The sequence below is a fragment of the Rhipicephalus sanguineus genome, chromosome 1, assembly GCF_013339695.2.
Source record: "Rhipicephalus sanguineus isolate Rsan-2018 chromosome 1, BIME_Rsan_1.4, whole genome shotgun sequence".
Taxonomy (NCBI): Eukaryota; Metazoa; Arthropoda; class Arachnida; order Ixodida; family Ixodidae; genus Rhipicephalus; species Rhipicephalus sanguineus.
Genome location: NC_051176.1, coordinates 53,775,037 through 53,798,241, shown reverse-complemented (window position 1 = coordinate 53,798,241; position 23,205 = coordinate 53,775,037). Strand labels below are relative to the sequence as shown.

Genomic DNA, 23,205 nt, shown 5'->3' with positions numbered 1-23,205 from the left:
AAGGAATTCAATAATCATGACAACGGGTTATGGTTAAATTGATTGACACAAAATGACCACACGAGAGAAAAAAGGAAAATTGTTAAGAAACAACAAAATCGGTGTGGCAGTCGACTATTACGCGATTGCGCAATCTACAGAAATTATGCTTTTTTTTTCTGGAGTTCTATCTAAAGCTAAATGACTGTCTGTTGGATGCATCGTTTCATGAGCTACACGTACTGAACCTGTGAGACACGTATACGCTTGGCGTCACCTACAGAGCGCCAAGCTTCGAGAGCAGCTACGGTACCTTTGAGAACTCTTGAAAGCCATGCGTGGTAATTTCGAAGCTGGTCCCGTTGGCCAGGCGAATGTTGTACTTGTGGGCACTTGCGTCTTCTTTGTCCGATTCTTCTGCAGACGAGTGAAGGTGCGAGACAAATAATAATGATCACGGCGGCGGAAACGGAACGTGGAGAGCACTTACCCGACCTCGATCCAGCAATAAGAATGGCTGTTAGTAGGCAGAACTTGAGCATGCTGGCATACGTAGCCGCCATGGCAACGGTTTATCTGGATGCAGGGCGGCATATTGGCATTAGTGTCTGCAATTATGAATACTTATCTCGCAAAGAGAAAAGGCTGCAATGAACACGTATGACCAATAAAGGAACACATACAGTGAAACCTCGGTGATACGAATCTCGCTGGGCTACCAAAAATATTCGTATCATCTGAAATTCGTATCACCAGAAAACATATAAAATTAGTATGCGACAAAAGAAAGTTGGCATACCTTTTGATTCAGTGTTTTTCAGGGCCGCAGCGACGTCATGAACAGCTCTGAATGGTTGCCAGTAAAGTTTTTAAACGACAACTATCATACTTGTACTCGTATATAAGGTGCACGCGCGCGTGTGTAATTAATGAACCAGATGTGTTGTGCCCCGAGACCGCTAGTAGCCCCTTCCTGATCTTACTACGCTTTTCTGCATGACACCAAAGTACTGCGGCGAAAGTGACTTAAGAAGCGCTTTGCACACGATAGATGGAGGCCAAGCTCCTTCAAGAGCGTCCGCTTCGTCTCTTGGGGTCTTCGTCCACCTTTAGTGGGACTTCATGGCGGACGCGCAGCCCAAGTTTCAGTCTTGTTTCATAGCACGTCTGATTGCGGGGACATGGCTTGCATCGACGTGGCAGGCACGTGTTAACACAGTACAAAGACGCTGCTGCCTCCAGCACAGGAGCACGCGTCAACGCGTCGAAAAAAAAAAAAGAAAGCGCGACGACAACGTCATCTGTAACCTAAACGCGAAGGCGCCTAAAGGCCTCCAATATTCGCGCGCACTATCTCGGAGGCAACGACGCAACGTTGATGGTCGCGCCTGCCCGCGCCCGCGCGTGACTGCCGCGTCTTCCGCGACAGCGCGGGCCGCACCTGTTCGTACCTGTGCGCTGCGTACGTTCGTATCAAACTCTTTAAAGGAACCCTTTTTTGTGCGCAAAACGTTTGAGGAAAAAACTGGAGATAGGACAGAGCGCACTCCAGTTTTTTCCTCAAACGTTTTGCGCACAAAAAAGGGTTCCTTTAAAGAATGCAGTACCAACCAGCCCAAGCAGCTACCCTGTTGTCGTATCAAACGTTGCGGGGTGCAAATCGGTTCGCAACAACCGTACTCAAATACATTGCAGGCTAATGGGCCTTGGCCGGGACCACAGAAAAATTCGTATCACCCAGAAAATCGTACGAGCCGTGATCGTATCACCGAGGTTTTACTGTATATAGGACGGCCAGCTTAACAAGATCGACGCCCGAAACATGAAAGTCGAATGTGAACAACCTAAGGTTAAATGTCTCACCCAGAGGATATTTGCATAGATGTTCCAACCAATTGTATTTGCTCATTTTCGTGACGTCAAGCACCTTTTACGTATTGCAGGTAGGTGATTTTTCCATAAAGACACATGTGCGTGCGGCTCGCTTTCGGTAAAAAAAAATCTTTCTGACAAATTTCACCTAAAATTCCGACAGCACTAGTCGGGGAAAGATAATATTTTAAGTAGGGACGACTAAATTTTAATTATGCCTACTATTTTCAGCGAAAAAAAATACTTGCGCACATTAATGGTGGCGGGCGCGTCGCAGTTCTGGGGGCGGCGCGTGTATTTCATCTTAGGTTGTGACCAACTATAGTCTCGTTCTATTCACTGAGGGCTGCTGGGACATGCAGGAAATTCAAACCTTTACGAGCCGCAAAGCTATATTTGTCCAGTGTCTTTTTTCATGCTGATCATCGATGATGATGATCACAGCGCGACAGCGGAGAAATGACGGAAATGACTGGAAAAAAAAAGACTGTTAGAAAGGTAAGAAACAATTGTCGCGCTGTGTTCATTGTCAAGGAATAACAACTAGCTCGGTCCCACACCTTGCTTCGGTTCGACTACGGCAGTGAACAGGTGAGTACGTCCTCGTAGCTGTTGTTACAAGTCGTAACGCTGTCATCTTTGAGTTACTGGTTCAGTAGAAAGAATGAGATCACGTTTATGTCTCAATATTTCAACGGGCGCCCATGACTGCTTTACCGCTGTTATCACTTTGTCATTCCAATATCTTCCAATATCATGGAAATTTGTTGCCGGCACCTCTTTGCGTTCCCATGGAGACTCAGTTTTTGAACCTGCGCGTGCCTTTTTTTTTCTTTTGCCTCCTCGAACGCAGTGCGTCCAAGTTTGCCGTACCAGTTAATAGGAAATATCCTCGTGCTTGGCGATAATCCCGTTTTCTCTTTATCACCCCTGTACCAAATGCTTTCGTTCGCGACGTCGTACATAACGGGAGCGGAAAATTCAAAGACCTACTTTTTTATGCCGAACTTAATTACAGCAATAGGAAGTATTGGAGCTCATAGATGGATTCTGGAATCTACCTACCCCTGCTTCTGCTAACTCTATAGAACAACCGGCGATAAAACCACTCTTTGGGATATGGCGTCTCCAGCGGCACATATACAACCTATATTCGCAAATAAAGCTATAGAAGCTTTTTTTTTCTTTCTTACAGCGACACGTTTAGGGGGAGGTTAGCAATGAAGTTTAATGGCTGTGGCGGCAAAGCCTGACAATGTTGTGCCCCAACGGCTCTGGCGCTGAAGCCGCCGCTAAAGAACAGGCTGTCAGAACCGCGCTTGAACAAGTTTTCACCAATTGCTACTGCATGCAATCGAGGCCATGAGATAGTAGGGTGTTTCAAAAAGGGTGTAAAAACTCGCTGATTTGTTTTCGCTGCCTTTTATCTACACATAACTTGTGTAAGCGACATTGATCTGCGAAAACTTCCTTTAATTTATTATTTTATTATAATTTCTTAAACGACAATTCTCTCCCCGGAAAGTTCGCGGCGTTACGGCAAACGGTGCGGCAAGCGATACGCTATGCGCGCTGTTGAAATATACTGAATGGTATCGTCGCCATAGGCCAGGGCTGCGTAGCCTATACAGCTCGGAATGGGATTTTTAATGGCACACTAGCTGCGCGGATAATTTCTTCACTATAAGAAAAAACAAAGAGTACTTGTTACTCTTTCTGGTGAGTCCATATTTGCCACATATATGACTGTATATGAAGATACGCGTGAAATCTCTTCCCATCGGCTATCCGATGAGAGCACAATGATCGCGAAAAAGATTTCACGCGTAGTTTTTTAGAGAGGCTATTATGGGACAAATTAGGAGTCACCAGAAAGAGTAAAATGACTCCTTTTTCTTGCGTATTCGATGGTGCACTGAGCTGTAATTCGTACAATGGTCATATAACAAGAAAAAAAAAACATTTTTTCCTTCGCAAAACACGACCGACACACGTGACGAATCGGCCATTTTTGTGGTCTCGATTAAGTTAAAGCGAACGCGAAAAAGAACGAAACTGTGCGATCTTTCGTTTTTCGTTGTAAATCGAACGCACACGTCAAGCTGTATACCAGCGACGACACCATAGTAGTGTCCGTGTAATTGAACCCGATTTTCCCTGTTGCATGTTCCGATTGGACGGCGACCGCCGGCAGCGCTTGCGAATGCACGTTTGTTTTATTAAGGAGCTTGCCAATTATTAATGTTCGCAAGTACTTGCTCACATATTGAGTCGCGATAAATTGTTGAGTCTTATATCAACACAGGCTCGATGCCGTTTGGAAAATCTGAAAAACTTTAACGCCGCTATTTATGAAAATATTTAAACAAAACTAAGTGACAAATCAGTGCAGGCCAAAGCAGTGCGGACTCGCAACATCGGTATTTAACAGGGACGTAGCCAGAAATTTTTTCGGGGTGGGGGTGGGGGGGGTGGGGGGTGGCGTTTAACTATACTTTATGTATGTTCGTGCGTGAGTGTGTATGTGTTCGTGTACATATACGCAAGCAAAATTGAATATCTTAGGGGGGGGTTGAACTCCCCCCCCCCCCCCCTGTCTACGCACTTGGTATTTAAGCGGGGAAAGTCACTTTTCATCTCTTATAACGACAAAAGGCGCAAGGTTTTACTCTCTGTAGTGGTCATGGCCTTTCCTTTTATTCTTCGCGGAGCTCTAGTTTCAGGTAACACTTTTGCATTGAAACATCAATGATCGCATTTGTGAAGAGAAAAAAAGAAGAAAACGCACAACGTTGGACCTTTTTGACCTTTCGAACACCCGTGAATCTTTTGACGCATTTCCAGCAGCGCCTGAGTTTACTCGAAGATGACAAACATATAGTGACCATGTTTTTAAGATTTTTTCTTAATGACACCTAAGACAAAACCCCCATAGTGAAACTTCGCTGGAGCTCAGAGGCACGTAGAAGCGTTTCCATAGATTTTATAAAATCTTTGATGTGAACAAATACGCGAACAGAGTTCACGATGCTACGAAACTTGCTTCCCTCGTCGGAGGCATTGCGTCTGCGGGCACACCTTGTTTTACGGCTCTGAAGCCTTTTACGGCTTTCGTTACAAGACGTCCTCAAAGTCAACAACGATTGCGATGATAGCATATACAGTCATCTCCGCTGGAAAAACATGAAATGCTTTTTTTACTAAAATGCGGCCCGTGGGAATTCCAGAGAAACTGACATAGGCCCACGCTGCAGGTATTGAGTTGTGGGCTATCTTCCCCATATTCTACAATCAGGTGAAATCACAAGTGGCTCGAATTGCATGCAATAATACGTAAATTCCTTTTTTGTGTGTTTGTGTGTCTTTGGTTACCGGTCCAGAGGATTCACTGAAGGAATGCCACTTAACAAGCCGATTTTTTCGTTTAACTGAAGCAATTACCTTAGTCGAAGCGTATTGGCACCTGGGGCTCCCTTCTTTGCTGCATGCTCTCCTCCCTACCCTCTCCCCAAATCACTACCCCCCCCCCCCTTCTGGCCCCGGCATTTATTGGTCGCGTAAATTTTTTTCTGGGTGGTGGCGAACGCTATGCAATGCACCGCGCCTCGAGGACGCTCGGAAAGTCGTGCATAACCGCCGTGTGCCTTTCCTGACTTACTTTTTCTTTTTTTGTCGGCCGATAGTCTATTACGGGGCGCCCTATTTCCGTGCACAAGGAAACGCGCCAGTGGCTGTGTTTTCTTTCTTTTTTTTTCGACAAAGCAGAAGTCGGTATGATGCAACACAATGGACGGAAGAAATAAAAAGGTTCCCAAAAAGATGGCACTGGTGTAATAGCATTACCTCGCTGTTTCTAAGAGTAGGTTGGGGCAGAACAAAGTGCGCCTGTTCGTAATAGATATTGTAAAACTGTGTCGGTGTTGGGGACGTGCGATGAAGATAGTTTTGTTCTTCTTCCGTTTCATTCGCTGCCCTCTATATACAATCAAGATGGTTTGACGTAATACCGAAGAAAACCAGGTATCTTTCGAGGCTGCACTTTAGAAAGGGAGGAGATGCGTAGTCTAGACATGCAGTGCTCCGCTGGTTTGTGTGTGATGCTTGCCGAAAAAAAAGGAGGGATTACTGCGACCTACGACATATCCTCTGACTATGCACCAGGAACAGAAGCCGGAAGACGCCTACCTTTTTACCAAGATAACGAAACTGGTCCGCGCATGTCGAACGAGACCACTTTTATTTTATAGTTTCATTTCACCGCGAGAGCTGTTTTGATATCACTCCCAGTTAGCACTATATGTGTCCCAGCTACGCTTAGCCAAGCTTAATTTTAAGACACGAGAGTTAGTAAACATATGTACGGTGTCTCAGTAAAAGCATCTGGTTTGATCAACAATTTAAGAGTTCGGAGTTATTCTTTACAGACCTAGATATACAACTATCAGCCCTGTCGAATATCAACGAAAAAAAGAAAAAGAAAGTTTGAAACATCATTGCGACACCTGCTGCTTTGAATACAGCATCCACGCGATACTTCATATATAGAGGATAAAACATGCTTTTAGTCTGCAGCGTTCTTGTGTCCGCCCAGACGAAGATGTACATCAACTCCTCCTTGAGTGAACGAAACATGACTCACCACGAAGTATATTTTGAGAAGAATGGTTACATTTAGATAGAAGGCCATTCACCCTAAAAAACTACTTGGTCTACTGCCAACATGGACCTTCAGAAAAGCTGTTCAGAAAAGACAAGTATTTTATGAAAATATTAAATTTTAATTTATCCTAAAAGCGAATCGAGTAATGTAGATGTTTTGTTTTGAAGAAAAATTGCGTTATGTCATGTTCACGCGTTTTACCTTCTGTGTATTTTTTGTATTGCGTGTTCTGCTGTGCATTATAGGCCATTAGACCATAAAAATTATTTGACTTTTTATATCAATATGCGTACTTTTTTATAACAGCACTCGTGCACAAAGCTTTGTGATTTATCAACTGTTGGATTTTGTTGTGTTACTCATCTAGTGTTCCTCTGGGTGCCATATATTGTGACATTTTTCTTTCTTTCTATATCATTTACTGAGCAACTCGGAGTAGCCGGTACTCCTCTAAAGACGCATTTCAATAACAATAACAAAAAATAAAACCATGGCTAAAAATAGCTTCAACGCCCTGTGCAGGACGTTTCGAAAAATGTACCCGAAAAAGCGTAAAAAATAAGGGAAGTGGAATATGTACTTGCTGCCTTCATAATTACTTCTTCTGCAGCTGAAAGCACATTAAGATGACTGGAGACATCAATTACGACAGTAGTTGAAGAAATTAAATTAATTCACTTTTTAATCAGTGGAGACACGCGGTCGGGTCGAACGGGCGAATTGAAGTCTTCCCTGCTGGTTTGAGATTTCGAAAGAGCGGTATCTGGTCATTTTTTCGGAGCAATGAAATTCGACCAGATTCACCGGCGCAACCGAAACCGAAGCGCCATTGAGCGCAACTAGCAGACGACCAGAATGACGCCACTGTTCAGGACACGAATACAGCGGTGTTAGTTCTTCTACATTCGTTAACGTACGTGCTATAATCCCAAGCGCAGCCCGCATACACACGAAGCGAGGTCCATCTATGGTCGACATAACGACGCTCGCTTCTTCTGGGCGTCTCGTAAAATGTGGCAGCTGCGCTCTTCCGCACTTTGGTTTCTGTTTCGACGGCGGAAATGAGTCATCTTTCTACGCTCTGCTGTTAAAATTACCAGCAGCCGCTTTCTATAAATTTCAAAAGCCTTAAAGGGCTCTTCGCAGGAAAGGCTGTGGTACTCCCATTTTACCCGACCGCCTGAATCCGCTAATTGAAAATTTTAAATAATTTAATTTCTTTAATTACTGCCGTTATTGATGTGTCTTGTCATCTTAAGACGTCTGCCGCTACAGAAAAAGTAATTATGAAGGCAGCGAGTAAATATGTCATTTGCCTTATTTTTCAGGATTTTCGGACACATTTCTTTATATACTTGCTGCGAAAGCATTGCCAACGCCGTATAGTGTTCCTAGTGCTTATACATGACTAACGACAGAACCAAGCAGATAGACATCCGTGCGAAAAAGGCATCCATGCAACTGTCACGCGTCAAGGACGCTGTCAGCAGCTCTGTTGCAATGTACCGTTTCACATGACCTAGCGAATAGGATTGCTAGGTCGTGTGTTTAAAAGCAGTGCGCAAGGTTGGTCTTCACTTGGCCGCCACTATACCGCTGTTGTTACTTCGTCCTGCTGCGAGAAGGCACCTAGCTTTATTCTTCTTACGCATGTTTACAACACGATGATACGGTTATGTATCGATTTATATAGTGATCAAAATTCTTCTTCACTGCTCTCTTAATACTAAAACCGAAAGGCGCGTAAAGTCTACCTCTGCACAGGAGTTATGCGGCCAAGGGTACACAAGGGGGAGATTTTAGTTGTCACCGTCATTCGCCTAAGTAATCGCAACCAATTAATAAACTTTCCAGTGACCGCCGCATAAGCGGGCGCGTTTGCTTTGTTTGGAAACTTAGAGGCAGCTGTATTCCTACGCAATTCCATTTTAAGAGGATTATTCTAGCGTGCCCTCGTTTCCGAGATATCAACCTGCGAATTTTCAGCTCGATTCGTATTGAGCGTGCAAGACCGACAGGATCGGCATGACACGGCCGTTGCGCCTGGCGTTGTCTGACGATGGGGGAGAGGCATATAATATAGGTAAAGCTGGTAACTGCTCTCCTTTCGCTATCAACTGGTAAAATCAAGCAGGGACTCTGTGGTTACGCCTTTTACGAGCGATTCCCGGTTCTCCAATATCCCGTTTTGCCGGGAAAAAGTTCGGGCGTTATTTAAGTACGCAAACTGAAGACGTCGTTTACAGTGTTCACATGTGGCGGTGCCCCGTCGTCATACCTCACGCAACAGCCTCATCACACCGGGCGGAAGCTTTGCCAACTAACCGTCACAGTTTTGCATGTGTGGTACGACGTGGGATATATGAAGCTCGACTGCTGACCCGAAGGTCACGGGATCGAATCCCTGCCGCGGCGGCCGCATTTCGATGGAGGCGAAATGCAAGAGGCCCGTCTACTTAGGTTTAGGCGCCCGTTAAAGACACCAGGTGGTCGAAATTTCCGGAGCGCTGCATTACTGCACCTCTCATGATCACATCATGGTTCTGGGATGTAAAACCCCAGCAATTATTGCTATGATTACGACGTCAGATGAAAATATGCGGGCACATGTCTCAGAAGATGGGCGCGCTACGAGAATTCTACCGAACGCAGTTCTGTTGGAATACGACTGCCTCTGAATTTGTATATTACAAGCATGCCCCTTTACTGCAGTCGCTAAAATGTTCATTAATCGATTTCATTTGATTAGCGGGTTGATATTGAGAATCGTCGTATCCTAGTGTGACCTCGTGGCCGCATAACAGCGCTGGATTTCAGGTGCTTGTCACTGCCTAATTTTATCAAATATTTGAATCTTATTTTTTATCACACGAATACATATATAAATTTTTCACGGAGTATACCATACGCGTTGAACTTAACATAGCGTGGGAACCAATAACTTGTTTCGCCAGGCTAATGCGCTTTTCTTCTCGACAACATGATATCATGAGCATTTCAAGGCGAGCAAAAGACGTTGCAGGTGGAAACATATATGTGTCTAAATGACCAACAACCTAACGAAAGCTATTGGCTATACCCTCCCCAATGTCTTCCTTTATTTTGTCAAAACATTTCGTGGAAAGCAAGGTGGAAAAAAAAAAAGGAATCATTTCTCTGCTATTCACTTCAGAACATGCCGACACTTTGCAACAAGCATCAGAAATGCGCTCGCAAAGTCATCAGTCGGACGCTGTTCAGGCGCACATGAAGAAACAAATATAAAATCACACTAGCGTTTTGTTACACCGTTGGTGGGTCAGCTATGTATGAAATAATGTGAACCATAATTTTTGGCCAACCTGTCGGAGCTATTTAGAACAAAACGAGCTTATGAGAAAGAGACGAGCTTATGAGAATGAGCTCGCATATAAGATACCAGGTGTGGAGCATGCAGGCACCTTTGAAAGGTCATTCAAGAGGCGTGGTAATTGAGATTAGCACACCTTTTGAGTTCTCCACAACGAGCAATGAAAAGAGAGAAGCTTCCTCTATATTGTTTTGAGACTGATACTCGAAGAGGTGCGTTGACAGTTGAACGCGTATACACGGCGCGTATTGGGACCACGACAACGAACAACACGAAGCGAAGCGTACAATCGCCGTTAATTAGTACGACTTCGTGGCTCACTTCGCATGCGTTATTTTAACGTAGAAAAGCGCTTCACAACAAGCTACAGAGTGATCCACTGTTAAAGATAAGTACGTAAGCGTAAGGTAGTGGGCATTTTTTTTTTCGTCGGTTAAGCAAAATGCGCACTAATTTTTATAGAAATATACGTGCTATCCACTAAAATATCAGCCAGCACTTGAAGCTACGGTATGAGAAAACGTGAGGGACTCACATCCGACACACCTCGGAATCCATATGACGACGGTTCACCAAAACCTCTCAACACGGACACAGTAGATATCATTCTGTCGGTCCGTGTTAAGATACTTTTGTGCGCCGTTACCATAGAGACATGCATAAACAGCTGGTCTACCATATAGCTAAGAATGTTTAAGCGCAGGCGAGTTTTTAAAATCGAACGTCAACGCTTGCCGAGGTCATATTTAGACTGCGCCTTTCAATAGGTATGGATCGCAGTGGGCTCGCCGCACCGCGGGCTTTTCAATAACACCTTCAAACGCGAAAAAAAAAGAAAAGAAAGAACTGAGGCGGACGCCGGAACCCACCTGGCCTGGCCACCCGGGGCTCGCTTCCCCTCGGACTCACCACGTGGGCGCGGAGGCTGCAACTGCCGGAGGTCTTCGCGGTGGCCGTCTTGGCCGAGAACAAGCTCACACCGGCCTCCGCGCGTCGGTCGGCCGGTGTCTGGAAAAAGAAAAAGAAGACGCCGCGTTTGTCCGGCGCGCGCTTCTCCTCCGGCGTGGCCTACAAACGGCGTGTGTACGCGCAGCGTCGCGCGAGGGGTCCTCGGCGCCGCTCTCTTGCGCTCGCGATGAGAGCGCGAAAAAAAAAAAAAAAAAAAAGGCGCCCAGAAACGCACGTTGCGGGTAAGGCCGCCGACCGGGTCGTCGGAGGGTGCGGAGAGCGCGTTCGTTCGTTTGGTCGCCGACTGTCGTTTCGGCGTCGTCGGTTGCTGCCTTCGAGCAAACGTTCAGCCCAGCCCAGCCCGCGCCGCCAGAACTGGGTCGGTCCTATTTTGATGCCCGGTTCGACAAACTCGGGAATGCGGCTTCCAGCGTCGGGCGCTTGTGCGCTAGGCGAGAAAGATGCGAGGGGAATGCAGAACTCTTCTCAATTATACGCTATACTTCTGCGTTGCGCTTTATTTTATTTTATTAATATTATTTTCCTTTTCTGTCGTCGCCTTCGCGGCTCGGAACTTCAGGAACGGGTGCATCTCTGAACCCCTTTTCTGGGCGTTCCCTCTTTCTCCTTTCTCGGCGTGGCCCCATCTATACGAGGCACGGAGGAGCACGCACTCACCGCCGGCGTCCGTATTTGGCGCCATAATAAATGAAACGGTGTCGAGTCGGCTACCGGAAGTTGCGGCGTGTCATTATAAAGGCGGAAAAGTGTCGCTGATCTCGGAATTGTTCTTTTTTTTTTCTATTCAGCGGGGAAGGAAGCTCGCACATCGCGAAAGCCATCACTCACCGAAGGCCAAATAATCTCTTCCCCGCGTCGCATGACGAAGGAGCAGCTGCGTAACGGCTTTCCTCCGTATCGCGGCATGAATGATTCAATGTTCGCACGGTTGATGCCTTTTGCATTTTTTTTTCCTGCAGCGAACTATATCCTATTACGCCGTTCCGTTGTTGTACCCTGTCTTGTCGTGTAAGCTGGTTCGCACGCAACCCTATGGCACTGGGTTACTATTGTATTGTGCTTCTTAGAAAGGCTGTGGTAGAGAGGTGCACTCCAATATAGGGCGAGCTTGTCAGTGTCTGAGAACGCGGGCCTACATACTTTAGGAACGCTTATGGAGGCAGATCCAGTGGTTAACGATGCTGCATGAGGCAAGAATATAGGGACACTCATTGTTTTTTCTTATATTTCATATATATCTTATGTAGTATAGATGCAACGTGTACTCTGTTCCAACTTTGCAAGCACCTTCGGTCAACGTTGCACATACCCCCAGTCGTGTTTTGTTGGCTGTATTGCAGCGAAAGAATTGTTCTTTACGGTAGTTTGTAACGTCTTCTTCCTTTTACAAGGATGTTAAGTTGGTCTACCGCCTTTCTTTTGATTATAATACAGTATACTTATAAGGTTTTTATTCGGGTTTAAGTTTGTCGCGCCAGTCTACGCTGCTTTAGAGGACATATCGCAGTTTCTTTGAAGAGTCGCCTGTTGCGTTTTCTTCCCCTCGTGGTGCCATTCATTGAGAGCAGACAAATTCTTCAAAACGATGCCTGCTTTATAAGCTTGCCTATAAGCGATTTGTCTGCTTCGAGCTAGTATAATTTATTTTGTTTACAAGGCGCATTTGTGGACACCAGTAGCCCTGTCGATGACCTAACCGCAATTGGGGCTGTTGAAGGGGCCATGCAACACTTTTTTCAAGTAATCATCGAATGACTTCATTCAAGGAGTTTATTCTCTCGCGAAACGACTGCCACAAAAAATTTTAGGAACCGTCAAGTACGCTCTTAATCAGGTCCAGCTTAAGGTGCTAGATATAGCCAGGAAACGGGACATTTTTCTTCGGGTTTCCTGGATATAGCCGGCATTTAACCAGGACCCGATTAAGAGTGTACGAGCGGAGCTACAGGGATTTGTCGCACGCTTTAAGCGCTTTCACTCTCTTTCGTTCCAGCCCGCGCTGAAGAAGCTTTTAGTGTAATCACGCGCGAGGATGGATGCTATGAGCGTCCCCTTCATAACGGGTCGGTGACAAGTGTGCCACCAGGCTCGAAAAATAGAATAAAGAACTTTTTTTTTTTTTAATGTTGGCCTAATGCCTCTACCTCGATTAAATCTGTCTTACTACAGGAAAAAAAAAACGTAAATTCTCAGCCCAGCTCTCGGCCTTTTACGGCAGAATGACCTTATTTTTTCCAATGTTTATTTTTGTCCTTTCTCTCTAATTTTCTGCCACCAATACTCTAACCGTCTCTTACTTATTTCAATCGCGGGTGTGTCCAGTTTTCCATTGTCTCTAAAACCCAAGGTGTCATGTAGGCGCGTGCCCAAACGTACACCTGGGTGGCTATCTCCACATTCAATCAGAACATGCTCCGCCGTTTCCTTATCTTCCCCACAGCATGTGCATTGTTCTTCTTTTTTACTGAATCCCGCTTTATAACTACATGTTCTAAGGCAACCCGACCTTGCTTCAAACAGTAAAGCGCTTCCCCTCGAAGTTATCGTTTAATCCCTCCCTCCTTATTTCGTTTTTGCCCTTTCGGTAGTTACTGAGAGCCGCTTTTTTTCTCTGTAGCTGCCGTCCAGTAAATCCTCTCCGCCGCTCTGACTTTTCGCTTAACGCTCTTTGTTGACATATTGCTTACACTACCAGCCGTATATTTACTAGTGAGCCTCCTAGTTCTTTTTCTCCACTGTGTGTCCACGCTCTTCCTATACAAATAACGGAACACCTTCTCTGCCCATCTACTCTCCTTCATATTCCTTAGCCTTTCTTCGAACCTTATTTTGCTCTGAGCCTCCCTCGCCTCAAAACCTGCCCATCCCATATCGCCCTTTACAGCCTCATTTGTCGTCTTCCCGTGAGCACCCAACGCGACGCGTCCCACAGTCCTTTGATTTACATCCATTCCTGATTGCACCTCCGACCTCATGCACACCACTGAGTTCCTAAAAGTAAGCCCCGGAACCATTATACCTTTGCACAGACCATGAAGCACCTCGTACCTATAGTATCCCCAAAACACTCTGTGCTTCATTATTGCAGCATTCCTCTTTCCATTTGCTGCCGAGGCTTTTTCCTGTAGCTCCATGTACCTGTCACCCTCATTTACCCATACTCTGAGGTACTTGTATTCGCTTACCCTCGGTATTTCTTGGCCCTGTATTGACACCGTCTGATCACAGGGATCATTGAATACCATCAATCCACACTTCGATACACTAAATCCTAGTCCAAGAGCTTCACCTTCCCTTCCGCATATGTCCACCAGCAGCTGTATATCATCTCGACTGTCCGCAAATAAGACAATATCGTCCGTATAAAATTAACCTGGAAGCTTCTGCTCAATCATCACGCCGCCCTGTTTGTGTGCCAGATTAAAACCAATGTTGTGCTTTTTCCATCCTCACCATGTACAGCATGAACAACAGCGCGGACAAAGGACATCCCTGTCTGAGCCCCTTGCTAATATCAACGTTCTCTTTGCTACTCATTCCTTCCCATTCTATGCAAACTGTATTTTATCGGTATATCTCCCTCAAAAGCTGTACACAGTCGTCGCTTATGTCCATTCCTTTCAATATATCCCACAAAATTTCCTGATTAACGTCGTCGTACGCCCCAGTGATGCCAGGAAAGGCACGTGCAAGGGCCTATTTTCTATTTTAGATATTTCTACACACTGAGTAAGAACAAACAGGTTATTGTCTAACCGCCTGTCGACTCGAAATCAATTGTGAAGTTCTCCCAAAATATTGTTACGGTCTATCCACGTTTCTATCTTTATTTTTGCTGCCTGCATCGCCGTGTAGTACCGATGCAATGGTTAGTGGTCTATCTGAGCGGATCTTATTCTTTTCTCCCTTGCCTTTATAGAGAGATTAAGTTCATTCTACTTTTTCGCCAACTCTGGTATTTCCGAGGGTAGCGATGCGGGCTTGTTGGTATTTCCCTCTCCTGTAAGCACTTTTCTACGGCTTTCAGCAGTGCTTCTTTAGTGTTATGTCCTAGTTCGTTAATGAGGCTAACGGTAACCCCATCTAAACCCGAGGCAGTGCGCTTTGGAATTTTTCCTTCGGCCTTTTTCCAGTTGAAATTCTCAAGTACTAGCTCTCCCTCGGTTGCTCTCTCCGCCATACTTATACTCACCGGGGAAATCCCCTGGACGATCTTTTTAAACGAATCGGCTGTTACCTTTCTGAGCTAGGCATGCAGCGTAGGCATTTTTCTTTTATTTTCGCACCAATGAAGAAACACGATGGAGGTGGCGAGGATGACAGCGTGATGAAGAAAGGAGATAAAAGATTCACGCGTGATGGCAGCTTTTTCATCGAATATTTTTTTTAGACGGTACGCCCCTGCTATTACTTGCCCTCTGTGTGCGGAGCAGTCTTTGATAATTCGTTCAACTTACATTTGAGGGCAATAAAAGCGCTGCGTGTTAGGCGGCAGTCCCGTGGTAGTTTTATTTATTTCGTGCGCTTTAAAGGGACCGACAACTGCCCAGAACATGAAATGAGATGACTCCACTGATGGAAAGATTGTCCGTCGCATTGACTCAAACCAACCTTGTTTTTTTTCGTGAGATGGATTTATATTTTAATTTCTTAATTGAAAGTCGCGAGAAATGACCTGTGGCGCCTTTGGCGGCAAAAACATGAACGATCCGATGAACCCAGCGACGTGACCGTTGATTGCTGTACGTGGTATGCGATATTTTTGTTAGTATTGAAATATTGCTCGTTTCTTTATATTAAAAGGTGTTACTCCATAAAAATGTACATATAGGCCTGCGTTAGTAGTATGCATTAAAGTGGCGCTGCCTTCGCATGACGTAATGATCCCATGCTCGTCAGCGCGTCTTGACCAACTTTTCAACGTGCTCATGCAACCGTGCACGCAGTTTCCAGATCGCTAAGATTTTGGAGCGACATAGTCTTGCTACCTACACTTCGTCTTAGAAATGACGCGCGCTGCTACTCGGCACGGCCGCCCATATGCGTAGTGACGTTTTCGATGTCTTGGCTTTGCTCGCAGTGTGTCGGAACGGAGTGAACACCAAAAACGAAAAAAACGACATTTTTGACCGGAACGAAAACGTAACCGAAACAATTTATTATTTCGTTCCGGAGCGAAACCAACATTTTTAAAATCGTTTTTCGGTTCACGAGAAAACTTTCAATCCGGAACAACTGAGGTCATGCAGCGTGAGCAATCATGCATATCTCAGGGTACATAGCGCGTACCTCAGGCAGGAATTCCAAAGCGAAGATATGTTGAAATCGTGCTAAAAACGAAAACAGTGGCAACCAGAGATACTTATAATAACGCAAGTCGACTTTTGCGCGCCTGTCACGCAGGCCAGCGCGGAGAGGGCATTGTCGGCACTAAAGTTCGTTACAGCGAAAGCTGTTATGAGATCACAACAAAAGCCGATTTTGGCGCCGTAGTTGTCTGCCGCCGCCACCGCCGCCACCACCGGTGTCCGTAACCGCTATCGCGCGGAATAAGAAAAAAAATAAAATAAGAAAAAATACCCAGGATCGAATGGGATTTGAACCCGGGCCCTCTGCGTGGCAGTAACGTATTCCACCACAATCCCACGCTGGTGCTTGTAACTTCGCAAAAATACTCTATACAGGCGTCATGTCGGGCGAGGAATCGTGTTAACATATATCTAATATAGCGCGGCAGAGAGTAAAATAACAACATGGCGTCACACAATGTGAATTGCGCAACGAGTCAATCGTTGAATGCTTTCAAGCCGTTACAAAGGGCTCAGCCATAATTCTTCATCGTCATCAGCCACAGCACGAAGTGCACACCATGCCTCACAGATGTCGAGCGGGTACCACGATTCTCCGAAGAATGACGAAAAATGGCATAGTGGGTGCTTCGCTACTTCAGAAAAATTCCGATGATTTATGGCGTAGTGGGTACCTTTCATGTGTACTTGTATTAGTTGCCCCAAGAGAGTCTACAATGAGCTCTAGAAAGGCCGCTCTTTCAGCTTTCGCTGTGACTGTGCTGCATGTTAGGCGCAGGCCTGGCGATTTTATTGCGACAGCAATTATATGGACAGTCTCGGCTGATTTTTGCCTTCGTCGTCTGTCGACGCCGTCGTGTCCCGGATATATATATATATATATATATATATATATATATATATATATATATATATATATATATATATACATACATATATAAGGCACAAAGAAAAATAAGGCAGAAGAAAAAATTCGGAAGTACCCGACCGCGGATTCGCAGCAGCAACCCCTCGCTCCCCAGCGCGCTGCGTTATACAACTCAGCCACACGCCATGTATGCGCCGGCGAAATAACGGCGAGCTATTTATATACACCATGTAAGGCGTGAGCATAAGCATACGGACCACGGGATCGCGTGCCAAAATGCATCGCCGCGCCATCTGCCGACCCGGCGACTGCTGTCGAGAGCACAACAGAAGCAGCGGTGCGCATGCGCGCCCCGTCATATCAGGTGGCCTCTCATCTCGCTTTGTCTGACGTGGTGACAGCGCTCGTAGACAAAACATCAACTGGGTGTCGCTTGCTTTGCTCTATCGCATCTGTGCCGTTGTTTTCCGTAGCGGCTGCGACGGGGCCGGCTCGAGCGAATGGCGCGCATCGCTTTTCGCACTAGTCAATTAGCCTAACTAAGCATAGCGAACATCATCTAACGTAGTAAAGTCAAGCATAATTGATTAGGTTTTCTGCTGACGCCACACGGCATCACCAGAAAACTCAGCCCAACTTGCCTGTGCCGCGTTAAGCCATGTTAAGCTTAGATGAACCTAGTTAAGCCACGGTAAGTACAGCCGAACCTAATTAAGCCTAGCTAAGCATGGTATCATCTAATAAAGCCAAGCATAAGGAAGGATGATAGTGTATTAGATACGCGAAGACATGAAATCATATTCAGATGGGTGCAGGGACAAAGAAGTAAAGAAGTAAGAAGGACAAAGATGTGCGTTTGTGCTGTAATTTTAGCCTTAGCAATATGTACCAACTAGACCCAAATGAAATTTTATCTTAGTGACCAGAATCGACGCCCGCGGGAAACGCGAGCCGGGGCTTCACGTGCTACAGCCAAGCGCCGTCTTTATTTTTTTCTCTTGAGCTCGCGCGCTCTCCGTTTTTGTTCGCCACCCAAAGGAAGGCGCTGCAGGGTCTTGGGACAACGCGAGCGCAAGAGTCCGAGAATGGCTTTCGTTCTGCACATGCGTCGTGGCAGCTCGCAAATTTCTTGGTTCCCTAATTCTGAAACTCTCTAGTGTTTCGCCGAAGTTCGGATGTGCGCCTCCGACTTGTACTTTGACATACAGGGCGTGACCGACCGTGCTCGCGCGCTTATCTCTTGAGGGGGAGTTTTGTACGTCTTGTGCTGTCACCGCAAAGTTTGCGTAGAAGCTATAGACCGCACGAAGGTCATTTTGCTCGCTGCAGCGGCCACGTTTGCGAAAGGAGTGAGTTGCTAGCTAGAAGAGCCAAAAACAGGGGCTAGTTGAAGTAACTGCTGTCACAGTTAGCTCTCGTCTTGTGTATACCTGTGCGTTTTTTTCGTGTGTCCTTTTTTGTGTTTGAGCAGCGCGCTGCAAATGTCGAGCTGGGGACAGTTAGTTCACGCTCGCCTTGCGTGTTTTCTCTTCTTGCGTCATTTGTGCTTGAGCAGCGCGCAAAAAGTTTCTAGCTGCTTGCCGTTCTTCCTGTGACATTCCAATTTCTTGCTATCGCATTCATTGCTTCGCCCTTGAGGCAAAACTGTGACTTTTCTGACAGCTAGCCGTAATTTGTGCGGCCTACCAGAAAACTATCGTCGTATTGAACGGGTACGTGCCACAGAAATTGGCGAATCCCACTACTCACGACTGGTTCACTAAGAGAAAGAGATAGAGAAAGCTATAGAAAGATATATATATATTATATATATATATATATATATATATATATATATATATATATATATAGAGAGAGAGAGAGAGAGAGAGAGAGAGAGAGACATGAAGAGATAGAAAGACAGAAAGAGAGAGAGAGAGATAGAAATATATAGAAAGACAAAGAGAGACGTAAAGAGAAAGAAAGGAACGAAAGAGAAATAAAAATGAAAAGAACGAGAAAGAGAAAAAAATAGAAAGTAAGAAATAGAAAGAAACAGATACAAAATAGAGATACAAGAAACAAAGAGAAAGAAAGAGAAGAAAGAAAGAAAAAATAATGAGGAAAAAAGAAGGCCACCCCAGCTGCGCTCTTCGTTCAGGCTTGGCGCGGCTAGTGCGAAGCTGCCATACTAGGGAACGGGAAAGGCAACGGCGGCTGCGAGAAGAGCCCGAAGCGATGGAAGCCCTGCGCCAACGACGACGTGCCCGCAGATCTACGAGAGGTGCGAACGCTCGGTTCTAGGGTTTGGACATATGTCGTGACTAACCTAGCTAAAGCCTAGAAACGACCTAGAAGGAACCAGATTAGACATCAGAATCGGCCGGTTTCGCTGTTTCAAGCCTTGCGCGACTTAGTGCAAGCTTCGCCATTTTTAATAGTTGGTGCTAGTTAGTTGAAACACCCTGTATAACGGAATAATAACTTAATTATTATGATATCATGTTCATGGAGTGCTCCATATTTTAACGTCAATATCGGCAATCTCCATAAATTGCGAATAACTATTTCAAAACATCCACAATTTTATTAAATCACGGATATTTCAATTTACTGCTTAATCGAAGAACTTGAAGCTATTGCAGGCACATGTGGAAAAAAGTGTAAGAAAAAAAAAAGAAGTTGTCAGAAGTGGGGTTCGAACCCACGCCCTCTTTCGAGGACCAGAGCTTAAATCTGGCGCCTTAGACCACTCGGCCATCCTGACAAGTGGGCGGAACACCGCACATGCGGTTTTTCTCACGACCTACTGGAACTCCCGATCTTGACGGATGTCTCCTCTCCAGCCCGCATGTGCTAGTTCATTCCTTCTGCCGCTAGGGACGGAATGTATAAGCGGTGTGGCGCTAGTGAGCACCTGTTCGCGGACGTCAGCTTCAGCGCTGGTGGTGATGTTTCGGCCAGCGCAGAGCGCTCATGTCGTGTAATTATTACGCATAAATGCAGAATACCTCGAAAATAAACATATGAGAAGGGATTTAGGAATTCTTTGCATTTGAATGAACGCCTGAGGGCACGGCATCATATAGGAAGTCCTACACCATGCGAGTGAAGTCACTCGCTAGTCAACCACTATAGACGGTTTCGCTGTTTGTAAACAAACTGGCATGCGCCGAAAGGTCTGCCCAAGAAGGCTTCCGGTGTGGCACTTCCGGTAATATTTTTCAACAGTCGCGGCGGTGTTTGCCTGGTGTGTTTCAGTATGTTGCGCTATTATTTCTCGCGCATTCCTTCAGATGTGTTTAGAGCGATGTCTAGCGAATACATGAAGGGGCTCGACGACGTCGCACGGGAAAGGTACAAGCACAAACTGCAGTGGCGAGAACAGTTGCTTGATCCGCTGGATAGGGAAGTTGTGTTAATTCAGCTTTTCGACTGGAGCTAAAAACCTGTCGCCTGTCACATCCGTGGACATATGTATGTAGTTTGGTCTAGGCACACCACATCACGATGAAACGCCTATTACTGCGCCTGTGTCACACCGGGAACTTTTGATAGAGATCGGCGCCAATCTGAATCGATCGCGATCCAAAGTGTTCGGTGTTACTGAGATAATTTAAAACGTACTCATCATGTGATGACGTCAGGTGCGGCTGAGTCAGGCGAACTACTATGGTTTACTCACGCGTACACTATTCGTGAACCAAACTTTCAAGTTAACCGGCCTACATCTACAGTCCACGCTCACACCGAAAGATAAATTATCTAGAGTGTGACGATGTGCATTGGTGGCAACATATGAGTAATTTGCTCGCACCGATGCGACCCCACTCGCAGGTGTCGATCTCATAAAAAGCAAATGCAACGGCGTACACTGCAATTGGCAACAAAACGTGGACACCGCGACGTACACTGTGCGGCGATTCATGTCGAGCGCGGCTGCTTTGGTGTCCCGAATGTTGCTTCGAACAGTACACATAACTGATGAGGCTCCTACTACAAGAAATGCCTTTACGATGGATCTTCGGCGTCAGCCAGGTTTCACGTTTTGCTCTCCACTTCAGGCGTCAGCGCAGTTTTCTGTCGTCGGTGAAAGACGACGGCTTCCCATGTGTTCCTTGTAATTAAGGACCTTCGACTAACGTCTGTGCATCGCCTGTGTGCCATAGAGTAGCGATGCGTTGAGCTTTACTTCCCTTTGATGAAATGGGCAGAACAAATCTATACGCGCTCTTTGTTGGCATCCAGGTTTCTCGCCTGATCGCTGCAATCCAGGCGCTCTTTCTGCCTTCATCTGTCGGGAAACAGTTGCATTTTTACTTGGGATAGCAAATTAGTTCAGAATCGCAGACTGCATCCTGGCACCGCCACACAGCAGTGTCCGAGTCGCGAGCACTTCATCGGAATAGTTCTATGCGCAGAAAACATCGAAACACAACAGCCGCGGCCAGCAACGCAGACTAAAACCACGCTAAAACAAGGTAAACAGGAAGTTTTCTAGGGTACGTTTCCGGTGAACGCACAATGTTGCCAAAGAACGGCAAGCGCTGGCAACGCATTGAATAGCTTACTTAGCCCTCTGTGTAAGTTTGTAAGAACAGTCACATATATAAAAGGAAAATTAACAACCACCCGTTAGTAGCACGAAGCCATAAGGAAATCTATACGGATTTCTCAGAAAGGAAGCTTCCTATAGTCACCGAAAAATTTTTCCTGGTCCGGGGAGCAAACCCGGGACCAGCGCCATTACGGGGCGGTCGCTATATACTAATTGAGCTAAACAGGAAGCTAGCAATGGGCAGCGCGAGGGCGCATTCATCGATAACTCGAAGCACATGGACACATATTATTGCAAATCAGCAACGCGAATGGTTACGTGTACCCTCCGATGCCTGAAGGCTTATCCAAGCTGAACGCCATGGAGGAACGACTGGTTGCGCCTCGACGGCCGTTCATGTATGTTCGTGCGTGTGTGTGAATGATGGACGATCTGTCCCTTGATGCCGTACTGACCGCGACTGTGAGTCAGGCGCCGGATGCACATGAACGACAGTCGAGGCACAACCAGTCGCTCCTCCACGACGTTCAGCGTGGTGTTATGACCGGCAGTCGGTGGCGAAGCACTGGCCATGAGAATCGGCGGACGAGGCGTTCTCACACTGCTAGAACACCTGCATCCTTCCACGAAACGGAATTCCTGTGAGAAACGGAATTCCTGTGACGGCGAGTGACCAACAATGGACAGAATCTCGGCCTCAAAAGTCTGGGACGGCAAAGCCAGAGACAATGGACCACCTGGACTTGGCTTGGTACGCTGCCGAAGCCACCTGACGGGTATGTTTGGACTAAAGTCCCTAGATATAAATCTAGGGACTTTAGTTTGGACGGGAGTCTCCGCTACCCTTTTGCTGCCGTCGGGAAAAGATCTGCATGGGCAAGCACGAGGAACCTGTTATCCTGCTTCTCCCCACCTGCGTGCCGTCAACCGCCGGACTCTTGCCGCATCAAGTGTGCCATGACCCCTCCGCGACAGTGAAATAGACTGTGCCATGGTGGGAGGTGTCGTGTGTGTGATTGGCGGTCCTCAAGAGGGAGGAGCCAAACTGAGGGGTTAAAACGACGGTGCTGAGTGAGAAATGGGGCTCTGAGCCCTCGGTAACAGGCTCATCCAATTCGCTCGTCGTTGAACTCTGACCTTGTCACGATGTAAATTGAGTCTTCAAAAAGTGCTAGTAAACTTGCTATTGTTTTTCCATCTTGCTAGCATCAGTTCCTCAACCCGGAGACTCGACTACGCTACCAAACGGAGTCCGGGTACGACGCTGCCCTCTCGTAGCAACAGCCTGGTTGCCGAGAAGGGACGGATTCAAATACACCGGCTCGACAACTGGAGTCAGCAGTGGGATTGATCCAAAATACACGGTCGCAACAGTGGGTAGACCTTCGGGCATCGGAGGGTATACACGTAACCGTTCGCATAGTGTTAAAGGAAGGTAGGTTGCCGTTGACCTCGTTGGGAGTTGGTCACGTTACGATGGCAGAGCCTCTGACGTGTCTACCGCAGTGATCACAAGGCAATACTGTGCAAGTGTACAGTCGTCCGTGAAAGTGTGTGCGTGTAATCAACGGCTACATGATCTAATATAAAGGCTATGAAACTTAACGAAATGTGTCTTCATTCAAATTCAACATTCAAAAAATACAATCCTAAACAATCAAA

At 46.2% G+C, this 23,205-nt stretch overlaps 1 long non-coding RNA gene and 1 other non-coding gene across 2 annotated transcripts in view; both read right to left on the bottom strand.

Moving 5' to 3' along the window:
- The window catches only part of LOC119389213 (uncharacterized), a 38,668-nt gene that overhangs the window by 1,895 nt on the left and 13,568 nt on the right, over positions 1-23,205 (bottom strand). Inside the window, exon 2 of the long non-coding RNA XR_007415625.1 lies at positions 293-378. This is a non-coding gene — a long non-coding RNA (uncharacterized LOC119389213). The remainder of the gene's footprint in view (positions 1-292; positions 379-23,205) is intronic.
- Trnal-uaa (transfer RNA leucine (anticodon UAA)) lies at positions 19,669-19,752 on the bottom strand. Its single transcript has one exon. It is a non-coding gene; the product is annotated as a tRNA-Leu (tRNA).